Source organism: Schistocerca nitens, chromosome 1, assembly GCF_023898315.1.
Source record: "Schistocerca nitens isolate TAMUIC-IGC-003100 chromosome 1, iqSchNite1.1, whole genome shotgun sequence".
Classification (NCBI taxonomy): domain Eukaryota; kingdom Metazoa; phylum Arthropoda; class Insecta; order Orthoptera; family Acrididae; genus Schistocerca; species Schistocerca nitens.
Genome location: NC_064614.1, coordinates 737,672,321 through 737,690,836, shown reverse-complemented (window position 1 = coordinate 737,690,836; position 18,516 = coordinate 737,672,321).

Here is an 18,516-nt window from a genome sequence, read left to right as displayed (position 1 = left end):
CTAGTTGTCGACAGGACGGTAAACTCTAACCTTCCTTTGTTCTTTATTGCAGCGGTTGTCTCGAAAGTATTGGTATCTACGTCTTATTTAACAGCTGAATGACTATCTCTACAGCCAGCAGAGGGATACTGACATATCTCAGTGCACATGTTAAAACTGGGGGATGCAGTACATTTCATTCTGAAGGAATAATCATCGCAATATTTTGCTACAATACTCACTTGTTGTACATATAACAGTACTAGATCCTCATACGAAGAAGTTTCCAATCAAGAAGTCAGCAAAAGACCGTAAACTTCCAGGCAGACTAAAACCATGTGGCGAACCGGGCCGCGCGGGATTAGCCGAGCGGTCTTAGGCGCTGCAGTCATGGACTGTGCGGCTGGTCCCGGCGGAGGTTCGAGTCCTCTCTCGGGCCTGGGTGTGTGTGTTTGTCCTTAGGATAATTTAGGTTAAGTAGTGTGTAAGCTTAGGGACTGATGACCTTAGCAGTTAAGTCTCCTAAGATTTCACACACATTTGAACGTTTTTGACGAACCGGAGCTCGAATCTGAGAACTTTGCTTTTCGCGGGGAAGTTAGCTATCGAAGCACAACTCACGACCCGCCCCGACAACTGTACAACTGCATCCTTACTTCCAAATTTCACAGGAGTTCTCCTCCATGCGTTGCAGGATTAGCACTCCTGAAAGAAAGGATAGAGCCTAGAGGATTATTTCCAGAATGAATTTTCACTCTGCAGAGGAGTGCTGCGCGCTGATCTGAAACGTCCCCGGCGCGGCGGGTTAAAAGTGTGTGCCGGTCTAGGATTCGAACCCGGAACCTTCCCTTCACGGCGATGGTGAAACGCATTCAGGAGGACGTTGGTTGAAATCCCATCCAGATTTCGGTTTTGCGTGGTTTCCCTAATGTTTTAAGGCAAATGCCGGAATTGTTTTCTTGGAAATGACACGACAGGTTTCGTTCCGAACCTTCGTCAACGCTAGCTCGTCGACGGAACGTTACATCTTAATTTTCCTTCTTCCTTCATTTTGAAACGTTTCGCTGCGTTGTGTCATTCGCGCATGTGCTTCATACGATGAAGAAAATGGAAAGTTGGAATTACATTTTCCTTGAGACATATGGGACTGTAATGGAGCGCCCTCCTCTAACATTACATTTTTTATATAGAAGTAGCCGCTAGCAGGATTAATCTCAAATCTTGCATAGGTGACATTCTCGGCCGTTTCACTGAAAGAATTTCACTTGAATTTTCATACAATGTATTATATTTCAGGCTAAAATGTATACAGGGAAAGTGTACGGTTGGAGTTATTCTTCTTTTAGAAATATTTGAAATTGCGTACTATCTGGAATACTTAAAATTCCTATTATTAATTGCACAATCTGACGATAATTATTAAATTTATTTCTGGATTCATTTATAAAATAATGTTATAGCTTTGTGATGATTCTTCTTTTGTCAAGAAAGTATGTAAACTCTTTCTCTTTGTTTACTCTTTGAAATATTGGGGGTATCGCAGAATCTGGGTAGTAGTGGGCATGCCTCTGATGGATGCGCACATGTTTTTTTTTTAATTTTGTTTACAACAATCTAAATGATGGTTTTATAAAAATGGAGATAGTGAAGTCAGTGTTGTATAGAAGAATGGGATAAAATAAAAAGATATTCATAGCAACAGAAAGAATTCCATCAGTTATTCAGTTCAACAAGAACCTACAAAATCAAAATTTCAGCCGCAAGAATGTACCCCTACACGCAAGAACTGGAGCCAACAACGAGAGAAAGTGTAGATAAGTAAAAGGTTTTTCTTTTGTATTTCTTAGGCATCACGAAGCTTTCAAAACTTGTGCATAGACAGATAATTTTAATAGTGATGTGTGGGAGGGTAATATTACAAGTCTCGACTTTATCTTCAATAACGACAGAAGCTGAAGCAGTGAATTAAAATTTGTGCCACGAGTTAAGAAGGGGAATATTGGCTGAAGTTGTGAATTGAATTTCGTGTTAGGGAGGGCTTGGGCTACAATAGTAAGTGTCTATCTAGCAGCTACAAGGCTACAGTGGCGTAGTGGTTAGCGTATTTACCACGTAGGAGACCTGAGTTCCAGTCCTGTCTGTGATACAAATTTTAATTCACTGCCTCAAGTTCTATCCTTATCGAAGAAAAGTTAACTGTTACACCATGAACACCTTTATCCTACGCTAGCAAACTGATACTCCGGCAGTTACGTTCTGTGAGATATGTTGATTGACATTTCGTCCTTATGAGAGCTTTTTCACGGTATCTGCAGTATAGGAAAAAGCCATTCCCACAGATGAAGTACATCATGGATATTGCGCATCTCTAACGTTGGGTCGAACTTTTCAGACAGAGACTGCAACAAATTGTGCCCAGCGACGTGCAAGTGTAGCGTATTGCCATCTTACGGACTTTGGGAAACGTCGAATCATTGGCATGAAGAATGTGAAAACAACTTACCGACAGATCGCACTGACAGTAGTGCAACTTCCACAGAGCGAGTAGTGACGAGATGGTCCCAGGACAACGGCGTGACAAGGAGAATAGGCACGTGCCTTTCCAGAAGGACTACACCACGAACAGGTCGTAGGATTGTTCGACTTGCTCTGATGAATAGGTGGGTGAGAACAGCTTAAATCCAGGCAGGGCGTCTCCATGAATCATTGGGAACAAGGTACTGGACGCTGGGTTGAGACATCGAGCTCCCATGCGTCCTTACTGCTGACACCATGGCACAGGAACTGAGAGTGGTGCAGTACAAAGCAAGACTCAGCTTCGACAATGAATGGCATTCTGTGACTCTCAATAGCGAGTCTTGTTTCTGTCTGCGAAGGTCATATCGACGCCATCCTGTACGTAGACGACCTGTGAAAGGTCACAGGAAGCACCGATACTCGAGACTCACAGCTCTCCAACTCCTGAAAGTATGGCTTGGGAAGCTGTTGGACATGGCAACAAGACTGGTTTGGTAACTGCAGAAGAGAAGGCCTAATACTCACCAGAATGTAGCAAGAATGGTAAACCCTGTTGTCATATCCTTGACGATCGGCATACCAAGTGCCATATTCCAGCAGGATAACGCAAGTTGCCACACTAGATTTGAAACCACAAACGCCTTGAGGAATGCGCAGATCGCTGGACTGCTCAATGCCCTGGTTTGTCACACAAATAGCCTGTCTGGGACGCAATGGCAGGACATATACTTTTACACTAGTCTCCACACAGCTATCTTCACGAACTGACGTGTTTCAAGAATGACAAGAAATTCCTCAAGATGACATTCAGAGGCTGTTTGTTTCCATACTAAACAAAAACAAGGATCTATTCGCGTCCTTTGCAGTCACACCTCATATTGATATTTACGAACTTTATCAGTTGCGAACGGTATGAAATTTTGATCGTTTAGTTCCAGTTTGTTGTGATAATTTCCTTCCACTAATTTGATAAATATCAAATTGGTGCTTCGCTTCACGACGCAGCATTTCTTCCCTTTCCTTCATTGTGATTTGCGCGGTTGGACAAAAATGTGGAAGCACCGCGTGAAATGCATGCTTGAAGATAAATGCAGATGCTGTCCTAGCCTGCACATTGCACTGTTCTATTTGACGACGAATGGCACCTCTGCATTGTACTCAGTACGTTGTGTGCGAATTATGTCGGAGCCAACTGAATTCGAAAGTGGCCAAACTGTTAGTGCACATAAGGTGGTCGCTTCCATAACTAAGGTAGCCGAGCCGGCCCCGGTGGCCGAGCAGTTCTAGACGCTTCAGTCCGGAACCGTGAGACTGCTACAGTCGCAGGTTCGAATCCTGCCTCGGGCATGGATGTGTGTGATGTCCTTAGGTTAGTTAGGTTTAAGTAGTTCTAAGTTCTAGGGGACTTATGACCACAGCAGTTGACTCCCATAGTGCTCAGAGCCATTTGAGCCATTAAGGTAGCCGAAAAAGTGTTTTGTGTTCCAAGAGGCACCATATCGAAGATTTCTACCGCATACAGGAAGAGCAGAAAAATATCATCCGCTAAGTTACAGCGCGGACGGAAGTGTATGTCGAGTGATCGTGATAGACGGTCATTCTAGAGCAGGGCTTAACAACTGGCCGGTTTTGAGCGCGAGTACTGGCGTCTGCTCAGGCACGTGCTCACGAGCAGCTGCAAGGTCGCGGAGTAGGGAGGGAGGGGAGGGAGGGGAAATGCGCGCGCACGTTTGAATAGGGCCGCAGCGTGCCTATTGAATTCGCGCCGACTGTGTAACGTTTAAAGTACTACGATCAGCTCTTAACAGCCACTTCGCTGGTTAAGAATCATGTGAAGTCGCCATTGTGTAACCCCAACCATGATTTCGCAGTTCAACCCCCATTGGGAGGAATTGTATCTGTTTACAGAAAAAGATGGTGTTGCAAAATGTTTAGTATGTCACAAAACGCTGAATTCTTTTACGAAATTTAATTTGCAGCGACATTATATGTCGTACCACGCGAAAGACTACGAACGTGGAAAATGTGATTGACCAGATCGTGCACAGGAAGTTATTAAACTTAAAAGTAAGCTATCCGAAGAAGATCTGGATGAGCAAGAAAAATCAACTGAGGCAGCTCTCAGAGTGGGTTACAAAATTGCTTTGCTTTTAGCAAAATCCCTGAACCCCTTAACTGATGGCGATTTAATAAAAGAATGTTTGGTAGTTGCAGCGGAGCATTTGTGTCCATCTCAAGTTGAACAATTTCGGAGTGTGCCATTATCTAACATGACCATTATGCGTCGCATACAGGACATGGCAGACGACGTCCAGAGCCAGCTTGCAAATATCTGTAAAGATTTTATGGCGTATTCTCTAGCTCTGGACGAAAGTGTTGATATCACTGGAACAGCGCAGCTTGCCATATTTATTAGAGGTGTTAATAGAGATCTTCAGGTGAGGGAGGAGCTCCTCGATGTAGTAGCCATGAAGAACACTACAACCGGAGGTGATATTTTAAGAAGCGTTGAAGAAAGTGTTGAAAATATAGGATTTTCGTGGAATTCTTTATTTTAAGTGTCTACAGATGGTAGAGGCATACACTAAGCTAGTAAAATTATGTGGCACGTCTACATTCTCCTTTATTTGTTTTATTTGTCGCAGTAAAAATTCGTGAGTGATATCCCTGCAGGTGGCCGCGGATTTAGGTCGACTGGCGGCAGCTGTTGTGTACCCCACGTGACTCTCCCCACTCTCTGCTCTGGTCCGGTAGTGGGGGTAGCGTGCTCGCGCTGCTCCGTGCTCGCGCCTTGCTGCTCACAGCTTGCTCCGCGAGCACGTATGTTGTGAAGCCCTGTTCTAGAGGATTCTGACGAAATGTAAAAGGAACGGAGCTGCAACAGTTACTGCACAATGAATGCCTGACTCGCGAACACTGTCAGCATCAACATAACACGAAAAGAGCTCCAGAATTGAGGGGTTGCACAGCGAGCTGGAACTCAGGTGCCCGTAACATGAAAACGTAGTCCCAAGGCTATAAAAGCTGTGCTATGAAGCATTGGAAGAATATCGTTTGTTCGAGTGATTCTTATTTCACACTGTTTTCATCTTCCGCCGGCGTTTATGTTCCAAAAGATGGCGCGGTTCGATGACGATTTGGGCAGACATATCGCGCTATTCCATGAGCCCCATGGTCACTACGCAAGGTCGCATTACTGCCGAGGACTATGTGACCATTTTAGCTGATCAGGTCCATATCATGGAACACTGTTTGTTCTCGAACTGTGATGCTACCATTCAAGACGACAGAGCTCCTGTTCACACAGCTCGTGTCGCCCACGGCTGGTTTTGTCAGCGCGAGGATGAATTGTCACGTCTCTCCTGACCACTACAGTCAGCAGGGCTTATTATTACCGAGCCTTTTCGGTCTCCTTTGGGGAGAAGGGCACGTGATCACTATCCACATCCATCACCGTTACCTGGACATGTCACTATTTTACAGGAAGAATGATATAAGATTGCCTTGAAAAGCAAGACTTGTATTTATTCTTTCTGAGACGACTGGAAGCTGTTTTGAAAGACAACAGTTTTTCTACCCCGTATTGGACATGGTAATGTGTTGTAGTTTCGGAGTTTCTATATTTTTGTCCACCCTCTATACACGAATTAGTAGTGCGCCACGTGGACAAATGTCTGCCTTAAATGTCGAATGCTGAAGTCGAAAGAATCTAAAGTACAATCTAACAACATCATATTGCTTCAAGATAGCTTCGCCCACACATTTCGAAACCAGTGTGCATACAAAATGGCTCTGAGCACTATGGGACTTAACATCTATGGTCATCAGTCCCCTAGAACTTAGAACTACTTAAACCTAACTAACCTAAGGACAGCACACAACACCCAGCCATCACGAGGCAGAGAAAATCCCTGACCCCGCCGGGAATCGAACCCGGGAACCCGGGCGTGGGAAGCGAGAACGCTACCGCACGACCACGAGATGCGGGCCGTGTGCATACTTTTTTGTGAGTCCTACGACTGATTCTCGTATATTTTACAGTGTGAAATATGGTCTTCGTGGATGTCGCTTTGAACCAGTCGGGCAGGTTGCACATTCATTTGATGCAGTTGGTTGTTATGACACACGCATAGTAGCACCGCTATCAGCTATTTCGGCACCCTAAGATTATCGCAGGAAGGAGAGTTGTTGCCTCATCTCTTAGTGAGACTACTGGGTTATTAGCTGCACTAATTTTGAGATAAAATGCCACTACAATCACTTTTCGACATCGTTCCCAAACAATGCCCGGACCAGTACCATTGTTACACTGAACTTACGGGTAAGGCGATAGCGAGAAGATATGTGCCCATCATGTGAGATTTCCGGGTCAAGACAGATTACACACACACACACGTACCGCATTTGTTTGCTGTGCGCGGCACGCTTTTGACGCGAGGTAAGATAAAAGGGGAAGAACCTGTGTGTAAGGCTCAAGCGTTCTGTAAACCATCGTTAGTCATATCGTGACTCCGTCGAATGCGGGAAAAACACACATTTTCCCCAAACCGCACCTCGGGAGTGTTCTATGTGACGTACTTTCCAGGCGGAAACTGACAAACATAACCCAGGATATAACATCCGTTATCACTAAGTAAGTAGACTGTCATCGTCCTGATCTTTGGCCCACGTCTTCAGCCACACTCCGTGTAAGCCTTGATACCAAACTACGCACTGTCTTCCCAGCCCATTCATTGAAAAATGAGGAACTTCTTCTCATATATACAGGATGAATCTGAAATTCACCAACATTATTTCGGGACATAACCTTACGACTTACCTTAGAAGAAAGATTAAGAAAAGGCAAACCTACGTTTCTAGCATTTGTAGACTTAGAGAAAGCTTTTGACAACGTTAACTGGAATACTCTCTTTCAAATTCTGAAGGTGGCAGGGGTAAAATACAAGGAGCGAAACGCTATTTACAATTTGTACAGAAAGCAGATGGCAGTTATAAGAGTCGAGGGGCATGAAAGGGAAGCAGTGGTTGTGAAGGGAGTGAGACAGGGTTGTAGCCTCTCCCCGATGTTATTCAATCTGTATATTGAGCAAGCAGTGAAGGAAACAAAAGAAAAATTCGGAGTAGGTATTAAAATTCATGGAGAAGAAGTAAAAACTTTGAGGTTCACCGATGACATTGTAATTCTGTCAGAGACAGCAAATGACTTGGAAGAGCAGTTGAACGGAATGGACAGTGTCTTGAAAGGAGGATATAAGATGAACATCAACAAAAGCAAAACGAGGATAATGGAATGTAGTCAAATTAAATCGGGTGATGCTGAGGGGATTAGATTAGGAAATGAGACACTTAAAGTAGTAAAGAAGTTTTGCTATTTAGTTAGTAAAATAACTGATGATGGTCGAAGTAGAGAGGATATAAAATGTAGACTGGCAATGGCAAGGAAATCGTTTCTGAAGAAGAGAAATTTGTTAACATCGAGTATAGATTTAAGTGTCAGGAAGTCGTTTCTGAAAGTATTTGTATGGAGTGTAGCCATGTATGGAAGTGAAACATGGACGATAACCAGTTTGGCCAAGAAGAGAATAGAAGCTTTCGAAATGTGGTGCTACAGAAGAATGCTGAAGATAAGGTGGGTAGATCACGTAACTAATGAGGAGGTATTGAATAGGATTGGGGAGAAGAGAAGTTTGTGGCACAACTTGACTAGAAGAAGGGATCGGTTGGTAGGACATGTTTTGAGGCATCAAGGGATCACAAATTTAGCATTGGAGGGCAGCGTGGAGGGTAAAAATCGTAGAGGGAGACCAAGAGATCAATACACTAAGCAGATTCAGAAGGATGTAGGTTGCAGTAGGTACTGGGAGATGAAGAGGCTTGCGCGGGATAGAGTGCCATGGAGAGCTGCATCAGACCAGTCTCAGGACTGAAGACCACAACAACAACATATTTCGGGAGTTGTTCAGGGATATTTTCTGAGTATTTTGCTATAAGACGCCCGTGATCACCGACGGTGCGTTACGGAGAAACGATGTAATTGTCAATTAATCTGTTTATTAACCCAATTGCATTTGTTTCTATGAAAATACCTTCACAACAGTAGAGAAGCCTTACCATTGACCATACCGCACAACAAATCACTTTCAGAGGTCCTGTGCTGTGGTTGCCGTCGGTGCAGGAACGACTGGTGGGCGCCCCTGCCAGTGCATTGAGTCAACTCGTACAGGAGGCGCATATCGGCCAACTCTTGGTCAGTAATCACGAGCTGCGACACATTCGCAATGATACGATACTACAGTGCCTGTGATGTTAAGAAGAACGATGTACCACTCATTCGGACTTGCGTGCATGTCCAAAGGAACAGGCACTGCAGCGATTTCAGCCGTTATGAAACACATGAAATATCTGAAGGAACATTACATAGTTCGTCTTAAGAATACAGGCATTGCAAAATCGTATTTATCCGCCGATACCAGGCAGCTACTTTCAATCAAAATGTCCTCCCCTCTACGGGAATTACATAATGTGTGTACGAGTACAGGTTGTGACGCAGTAATGAAGATATATTGAAGTTTGGGCCGGGCCGTGAATCGTGCACGGATAGCCAAAGTGGTTATGGCGACCGCTCACTTGAAGCGGGAAATCCCGGTTCAGTTCTGGTCGGGCACAAATTTTCAGTGTCGTCGTTCCCTTATACAGCTCATGGTTGTACATGTTCGCATCTGCGAATACATTTTCGCAATGACGTGCCACAGCGATACAGGAAATACTTATTTTGTTACAAATCCTGTCACGGACTAAAAATTTTATTAATCAGATAATTAATTTCGGTTAACGATGATCATCTACAGACTTAAAAGTAATAAACATACAGAAGTATCTTGGTATAGAATATTCCCAAATTAAATAAAGCATAGAATCAGAAATCATTATTAGCAAACGCGAGAACATCTCCGTGCCTGAGTAAATCCAGTAGACTACATGTTTAGTGTCACTGCATGTGCAGATGATACAGGCACATTAACCAACCATATAAGTTTCGTGACAAGTTGACACTTTAAGGTCACGAAGTACACTGCCGAAGAGCGACAAGTGACGTGCCGGCAGTCTGGCACGTTAGATGTCGCTGTTGCACTTCAGTTAACTTCAAAGAAACAGTCCTTTTAACTGATTGCACAAAATCTTCCCCACAGAATATAGCGCAAATATATCTCAAAACGCACATGGCTGTGCTTATACAGGGTGAAGAAAAATTCGCTCAAAATTTCTCACAAAATTTCGTCCTGCGCACATTTCGGGTAGTAAATCGACGATAAAGGCTGACAATCTGGCAACACTGTAATCACGTCTACGGTAACTGCCTCTGTCAGTATACGTCAAAAGCGCCGTGCATGTGGTGCATAGCGTTTCGGGTTAGCATGCAGGAGGTCGAGGGTTCGAGTCTGGGTCGAGGCTTATTTGTTGAAACAAGTCTGCGTGTACGATATCTGGCGTCTTAATCGTCATACAGCGAGTACAGTGGGTCTTCTACAAAACATTTGGAGTTACGTACTACGATCACAGAAATGGAAACACAATAGTTTTATCGGCCAGCTTTTAAAGAAACCTTTTGCATGTCGTGGACGCGAATTGTTTCTCACTACTGCATCTACTAGAGTCCAAATTTGTTTTGTGTACCCTTCCCCAATGGTTCCATCGATTAATACTAACTACTATTCGTGCCATGTTCAGGTCTATTACACTTCGTTAGGGTCTTACATTACCAATATGAGTAATAACGTGCTTTGCAAATAATTTCGATGGGACCATTGGCGGAGGTACGCAGAAAATAGGTTTGGAATCTACTAGATGCAGTGGCGCGAAACAATTCGCGTCCATGGCGTGGAAAGGGCTTCTTTAAAAGCTGACCAATGAAAGCGACTGTACTTTCATTTCTGTGTTCGTAACACGTAACTGCAAACGTTTTGTAGAAGACCCACTGTAATCGCTGTATGGTAATACCATACCAAGCTGACTACTTTTAGCAAATAAAAACAAATATGTCTCTACCTAGAATCGAACCCTCGATCTCGCTTCCCACGCCCGGGTTCCCGGGTTCGATTCCCGCCGGGGTCAGGAATTTTCTCTACCTCGTGATGACTGGGTGTTGTGTGCTGTCCTTAGGTTAGTTAGGTTTAAGTAGTTCTAAGTTCTAGGGGACTGATGACCATAGCTGTTAAGTCCCATAGTGCTCAGAACCATTTGAACCATTTGAACCCTCGACTTCCTGCATGCTAACCCAAAACGCTACCCACTGCACCAATAGCACAGCACTGCTCGACCACCTAACAGAGGTAGTTACCGTACATGTGATTACAGTGTTGCCGGATTGCCAGTCTTTATCGTCTATTTACTGCCTGAAATTTTATGGCAGATATTTGTGTATTGCCAGTATGTAAGGAATCGCGCTGCGAAGTCCGAGTGCGCAATTTTTTTCACCCTGTGTTTTACATAACAAAATGTAACGAGGAAAGAAGGCTTGTTAAAAATAATGCTAAAAGTCTTATAATATACATAGCACCATAATATAATGCAATCGACCATTGAAACAGAGCCTGACACTCGACACCTATAAGTTCCTGATGCAACCCGTTCTCTGCTGTGCAAACGCGACTTGGACTTCCGCTCCTCTCACTTTTCATCACGTCCTCCAGATAACACCATTCACACCGCCTAGCCTTTCCGATCCGATTACCCTCTCTCACCCGAATCCTCGGCCACCTTATAAAATTCCCCGCCCCACCCTTCCATATTGAACACCTCCGAGTGTACTGCGTTACCCGGAAACTTGGCACTATCCACCGACTAGTTTCCCCCTGCTCATTGGTTCTGGCACACAGTAGCGACTCTACCGCTACATTCCCCCAACTCAACAGCTCCGCACTCTCCGAATTCTCTGCCAACGCAACTTTCATCGCCTTCCCTTTCCCGATCGGGTGACCAGCCCTGCTATATACTCGTCCTAAGACATCTAAAAGAACCCACCTCTCCTCCCCCAGTCAGGGCTCTCTTTCTCTCCATCCACATCCTAAGACTTGGTCCAAAACAGCATTCCTCTTCACTCTCCTAAATTCATTCTCCAAACATCCGCCCACACAAACACCCTCTTACGCACTACCCTGTCTACTACGGTCCCATGATATCCCCATCCATGGCAGTATGCATTCACACATTACTTCACTCGCCTATGTGTCTAACTTAATCAGTCAACACATCGGTTTTTTACTTATGCAACTGTCCATCTGCGTTTTATATTTTATGAATCATTCACTTACCAGCCGGCCGCTGTGGCCGAGCGCTTCAGTCCGGAACCGCGCTGCTGCTACGGTCGCAGGTTCGAATCCTGCCTCGGGCATGGATGTGTGTGATGTCCTTAGGTTCGTTAGGTTTAAGTAGTTCTAAGTCTAGGGGACTGATGACCTCAAATGTTAAGTCCCATAGTGCTTAGAGCCATTTGAACCATTTCACTTACCATATCCTCTGCGTCAACATTTTAGTTACACGACAAATCAGCCTTTTATATTTTAAATTCTGCAACTAACGATTTATATTTTTACTGTCTCAACGACCATGCCCAATTTCATAACATAAATGTTTACAATCATAAAGTTAAAGTGCGGCGATTTGTGATCGCTGACAGTCCGCCCTACGCGAATAAGGGGCGTCGGGAATGAAATAACGAAAAAGGAAAAAAAATGAAACAAAATCTGCAGCGCGCTAGTTGAAACAGACCAAAAAACTCTTCCTCCGAGCGCACATACCGCGCCCCACGGACAGTGTACTGGCCGACGCTCTTCACTTAACGACCAAGAGGAGCGGCGTTTGCATAGGCGTTTGCAAATAGGCCGGCAACACTGCATGAAATAACCGCAAAAATCGGTGTGGGACGCGCGACGAACGCATCCGTTAGAACAGTGCGGCGAAATTTGGCGTTAATGGGCTACGGCAGCAGACGAAGGGCGCGGAGTGCCTTTGCTGTCAGCAAGACATCGGTTGTAGCGCCTCTCCTGCGCTCGTTACCATATCGGCTGGACTCTAGACTACTGGAGAATCGAGTCCTGGTCAGACGAGTCCCGATTTCACTTGGCAACAGCCGATGTTAGCATTCGAATGTGCCGCAGACCCCACGAAGCCATGGACCGCAGTTGTCAAGAAGATACTGTGCAAGCTGGTGGTGGCTCCATAATGGTGTGGGCTGTGTTTACATGGAATGGATTGTGTCTTCTCAACCAACAGAACCGACAACTGACTAGAAATACACTCCTGGAAATTGAAATAAGAACACCGTGAATTCATTGTCCCAGGAAGGGGAAACTTTAGTGACACATTCCTGGGGTCAGATACATCACATGATCACACTGACAGAACCACAGGCACATAGACACAGGCAACAGAGCATGCACAATGTCGGCACTAGTACAGTGTATATCCACCTTTCGCAGCAATGCAGGCTGCTATTCTCCCATGGAGACGATCGTAGAGATGCTGGATGTAGTCCTGTGGAACGGCTTGCCATGCCATTTCCACCTGGCGCCTCAGTTGGACCAGCGTTCGTGCTGGACGTGCAGACCGCGTGAGACGACGCTTCATCCAGTCCCAAACAAGCTCAATGGGGGACAGATCCGGAGATCTTGCTGGCCAGGGTAGTTGACTTACACCTTCTAGAGCACGTTGGGTGGCACGGGATACATGCGGACGTGCATTGTCCTGTTGGAACAGCAAGTTCCCTTGCCGGTCTAGGAATGGTAGAACGATGGGTTCGATGACGGTTTGGATGTACCGTGCACTATTCAGTGTCCCCTCGACGATCACCAGTGGTGTACGGCCAGTGTAGGAGATCGCTCCCCACACCATGATGCCGGGTGTTGGCCCTGTGTGCCTCGGTCGTATGCAGTCCTGATTGTGGCGCTCACCTGCACGGCGCCAAACACGCATACGACCATCATTGGCACCAAGGCAGAAGCGACTCTCATCGCTGAAGACGACACGTCTCCATTCGTCCCTCCATTCACGCCTGTCGCGACACCACTGGAGGCGGGCTGCACGATGTTGGGGCGTGAGCGGAAGACGGCCTAACGGTGTGCGGGACCGTAGCCCAGCTTCATGGAGACGGTTGCGAATGGTCCTCGCCGATACCCCAGGAGCAACAGTGTCCCTAATTTGCTGGGAAGTGGCGGTGCGGTCCCCTACGGCACTGCGTACGATCCTACGGTCTTGGCGTGCATCCGTGCGTCGCTGCGGTCCGGTCCCAGGTCGACGGGCACGTGCACCTTCCGCCGACCACTGGCGACAACATCGATGTACTGTGGAGACCTCACGCCCCACGTGTTGAGCAATTCGGCGGTACGTCCACCCGGCCTCCCGCATGCCCACCATACGCCCTCGCTCAAAGTCCGTCAACTGCACATACGGTTCACGTCCACGCTGTCGCGGCATGCTACCAGTGTTAAAGACTGCGATGGAGCTCCGTATGCCACGGCAAACTGGCTGACACTGACGGCGGCGGTGCACAAATGCTGCGCAGCTAGCGCCATTCGACGGCCAACACCGCGGGTCCTGGTGTGTCCGCTGTGCCGTGCGTGTGATCATTGCTTGTACAGCCCTCTCGCAGTGTCCGGAGCAAGTATGGTGGGTCTGACACACCGGTGTCAATGTGTTCTTTTTTCCATTTCCAGGAGTGTAGTTATATTCTTTTACTTGGAGACCACTTGCAAGCCATTGATGAACTTCATGTTCCCAAATAACAATGGAATTTTTTATGGATCACAATGTGCCATGTCATCAGGCCACAACTGTTCGCCGGACACGAATCTCATCTAACATTTACGGAACATAATAGAGAGATCAGTTCGTGCACAAAACCTTGCACCGGCAACACATTCGCGATTATGGACAGTTATAGAGGCAGCACACACACACACACTACGCCGTCAGGCCACAAGTGGTCCATCGGGACCATCCGACCGCCGTGTCATCCTCGGTTGAGGATGCGGATAGGAGGGGTGTGTAGTCAGCACACCGCTCTCCCGGTCGTTTTGATGGTTTTCTTTGACCGGAGCCGCTATTATTAGGTCGAGTAGCTCCTCAATTGGCATCACGAGGCTGGGTGCACCCCGAAAAATGACAACAGCGCATGGTGGCTGCATGGTCACCCATGCAAGTGCCGACCACGCCCGACAGCTCTTAACTTCGGTGATCTCACGGGAACCGGTGCATCCAATGCGGCAAGGCCGTTGCCTATAGAGGCAGCATGACTCAGTATTTCTGCAGGGGATTTCCAAACACTTGTTGAGTCCATGCCACGTCGAGTTACTGCACTACGACCGGCAAAAGGAGGTCCGACACGATAGGCGGGGGCATCCCATGACATCTGTCACTTCTGTGTATATGCGATGACACAACGAGATACGTTTCACAGGAATGATCCGTTCCGAAATCCGTGCTTATTTCTGCTAAAGTGGCCCTATCTTTAAGTAAACAAAGTGTTGTGTGATACTATGCCAAAGAAACGCAGGAACGACAGAGAGTAATGCTGTCTGTATTTACCTTCCAGATAGCGATACGAAAGCAAATAAGAATCGTATTAGCGAAGTTTATTCAACAACCAAAGCCACAGCTTAGTAGGCCAAGGATGCTCTTTCTTGTTTTCCGAAGGTTTTCAATGTGTATTACTGTATATTGAATACTAAGCTGACTCCTAATGTCTTTCTGCACGTAAACAACGAGGAAACATTTAGCTGCATAACGCAAAGAACATTCCTTACTAGATAAAAAAGAACTCTGATCACCCGATATCCACAGTGATATCTGTGCTATCGGGAAAAGCTGAATCTATCGTACTTTAAAAGACTTACAGTCGGCCAAAGAGAGAACAGACTGCCCGAGGTACAGAACCCGTTATTTCCTGCAGGAACGGACAGTTCGTGGTGGCCTTCGTCGATTTCAGGAAGGCGTACGACTGAACTGATCGAACCATACAAATCCTTTATCAGTTTGGCTTACATGACAACGCAAAAGCGATTATCCAGCAAACTCTGCCCAACAGCACCTCCAAAGTGAAATTCAGACGACAGAGATGTGATGCCTTTGAATTTAGGGCAGGGCTGAGCAAGGAAATCGACTATCGCCTCTGCTCTTCGAATGTGTTTTAGAAAATGTGTTCCGACAATGACGGAAGGAAATAAAAAAATTAAGGGTTAGAAAATGGGGTGAGGCTACAATCGACTGGCTAACTTTTGCAAATGGTCTAGTAATCATTTCAGACTTCGTAGGTACGGCAGCAAAACAGCTTTTTTATGAGAGACAGGCGGTGAAGACTGGAATTAAAACCTCCTTTGAGGAGACGGACGCACTTCATGACAAACGTAAAATCAGCGCCACGAGAACGGGAAAAATTTAGCATGCAGTCAGGCTTAAATATGTTGGTGAATGAAAATGGCCTAACCTATCAGAGAAAGAGGTCTCCGTGTCACGTATTAAACGGCCTGCCAACTAACGAAAAGCATCTACAATAAGAGATCTGTAGGATGTTTCCAAAAAGACTTTACAACTTTAAAAATTCATATAAATTTATTGAAAGAGGGTATAGAGCTGGGTTTAGTGTTATTTTGTAGGGAAACACATAAAGTGTTCTTCCCTTAAACTAAAGATTTCGTTTGTGGCTGCCGTTGGTTATCCTACACACATCCCATTGGAAGTCAATTTCTTTGCAAACTCGTTGTGTCAGTGCACGTCTAACTTGTTCAATGGCGGCGTAAATTCTTGCTCTAAGTTTAGGAAGAGAAGCCGGCACAGGAGGTACAAACACGATATCCTTGATGAATACCCATATAAAAATCGGGAGGTGTCAGGTCTGGGGAACGTGGGGGCTATGCAACCGGCGCATCACGGCCAATTCATTGACCTAGTAAGCGGTCAGTGAGAAAATCCCGGACGTCAGCCACGTAGTGGGGTGCTGCACCACCTTGCATAAAGTAAAAATTTCGTCCTTGGTCATCCTCAACGATCTGTGGTATCAAAAATTGTTGTAACATATCCAGGTACACTATCTCCTTGATGGTTCTCTCACGGAGAAAAAGGGGCCATACACCTTGTTCTCGCTCAATGCACAAAAAGCGTTCAATTTAAGGTTATCACGAACATGTAATGTTTGATGTGGATTTTCACTGCCCAAAATTCTACAGTTATGTGTGTCAACCTTGCCAATTAAGTGAAAATTCGACTCGTCAGAAAAGATGATTTTGTCCAGGAAATGTTCATCCTCATTTAATCGATTTAACATATCCGCACGGAAGTTCTTGCAAGCAATTTTGTCAGTGTCTTTTATTGCTTGTACGATCGTCAGTCTGTACGGTTTCAAATGCGAACGGTTTCTGAACACACGACGAACATTCGTATGTGGGATTTGCAGTTCGCAAGATGCACGCCGGGTCGATTTCGTAGGGCTGTTGAAAAACGTTGTCTCACTCGCCCAACGACGTCGTCAGGTGTGCTCGGACGACCTGCCGATTTCCCATGTCTTACTCAGCATCCTGTTTCTACAAAACATTTATGCCACTCATAAATTGTAGGCGTACTAGGAGGATCTTTAGCGTACTTGGTACGGAAATTACGCTGAACTGGTGTCACCGCTTCGATTCTTCAAACCAAAACACACAGGCAGCACGCTCGGGTCCAGTGAAGGCAGGCATCTTTAAGGCAACTATTTTCTGGGGAAATTGTAGTAATATATCATGTATACAGAAACTCGAGAAACAAGTCATCAGAAATGCGTGCACTACTCGTCCAAAGGAAACGTGAAACATTTAACAGTCCCCTGCCTATAAATCTATTAGACAATAATCATGTTATACGGGAAACCAGAGTTATTCTAGAAACATAATTTTGATCATTCATTTAGCCCAAGGAATAAACATAATTTTATACATCTTGTACATCGATTTTGCTAAAATGTCGTGTGACTAGCGCCTCCCGTCAGGTAGACCGTTCGCCCGGGTGCAAGTGTTTCGATTTGACGCCACTTCGGCGACTTGTGCGTCGGGGGGAGGGGGGGAGAGGGGGTGAAATGATGATGATCAGGACAACACAACAGCCAGTCCCTGAGCGGAGAAAATCTTCTACGCAGCCGGGAATCGAACCCGCGCGCCTTAGGATTGACATTCTGTCGCGCTGACCACTCAGCTAACGGGGGAGGACTATTGATTTCGCTTGAACTCTTCAATATATGAAAATGAAAGTCTTCAAGAGGTAAAAAAAAGCATTCTGACTATGAAGATAGGTCTAGTGAAAAAGACGTTGCATGGTACTCTAATGCAGAAATGTTACTACTCGGTGGAAGAGTTCATGAAGGATGAGCTGATAATTTAAACAGGATGACTGATCCTTAGCATTGTTATGTAGGTACGACTTTAATCTGAATGAAAGAAAACTAACTTCAGAATACTGCTCCATCTATTTATCTATAATTTTATGTAAATGAACTGCATTACTAATTTTGATGTGACTTCGAACCCTAATCTTGTGATTAATAAGTGTACTTACGTGACGAATTAATCGCTATTGACTAAACACTATTTGTACAGTAAACGTTGACATACACCAGATTCAATTAATCTCTCTGTTTATTCTGACGTTTCTCACACGTGCCCCCTGCAGTCCCAGTAGAGAATGGCACGCTGAAAGCGGCATTCCGAAGGCAAGAGCGTGTCTAGCGCGGGCTCTCGCCTCCTGTTTGCACTTTGCAGGCAACGTCTCGCAGCGCGCAACGCAGGATCGGGGGCTGCCCACTGCTTGTCTGGGCGAGCCTTGAGTTATGCAGTGGTTATACACGTTGGTATACTTAATGCGGCGTATGAAGCCTTTTGGCGTTCTAAATAGCTTTCAGTTGTTTCAGAATGGATAAATATAGGTCCTGTATGGTTTTCCAGGGAACCTTATACCATTCTTCCTGCAAACTAGAGGCAAGTTGAGGTAACGATGATGGAG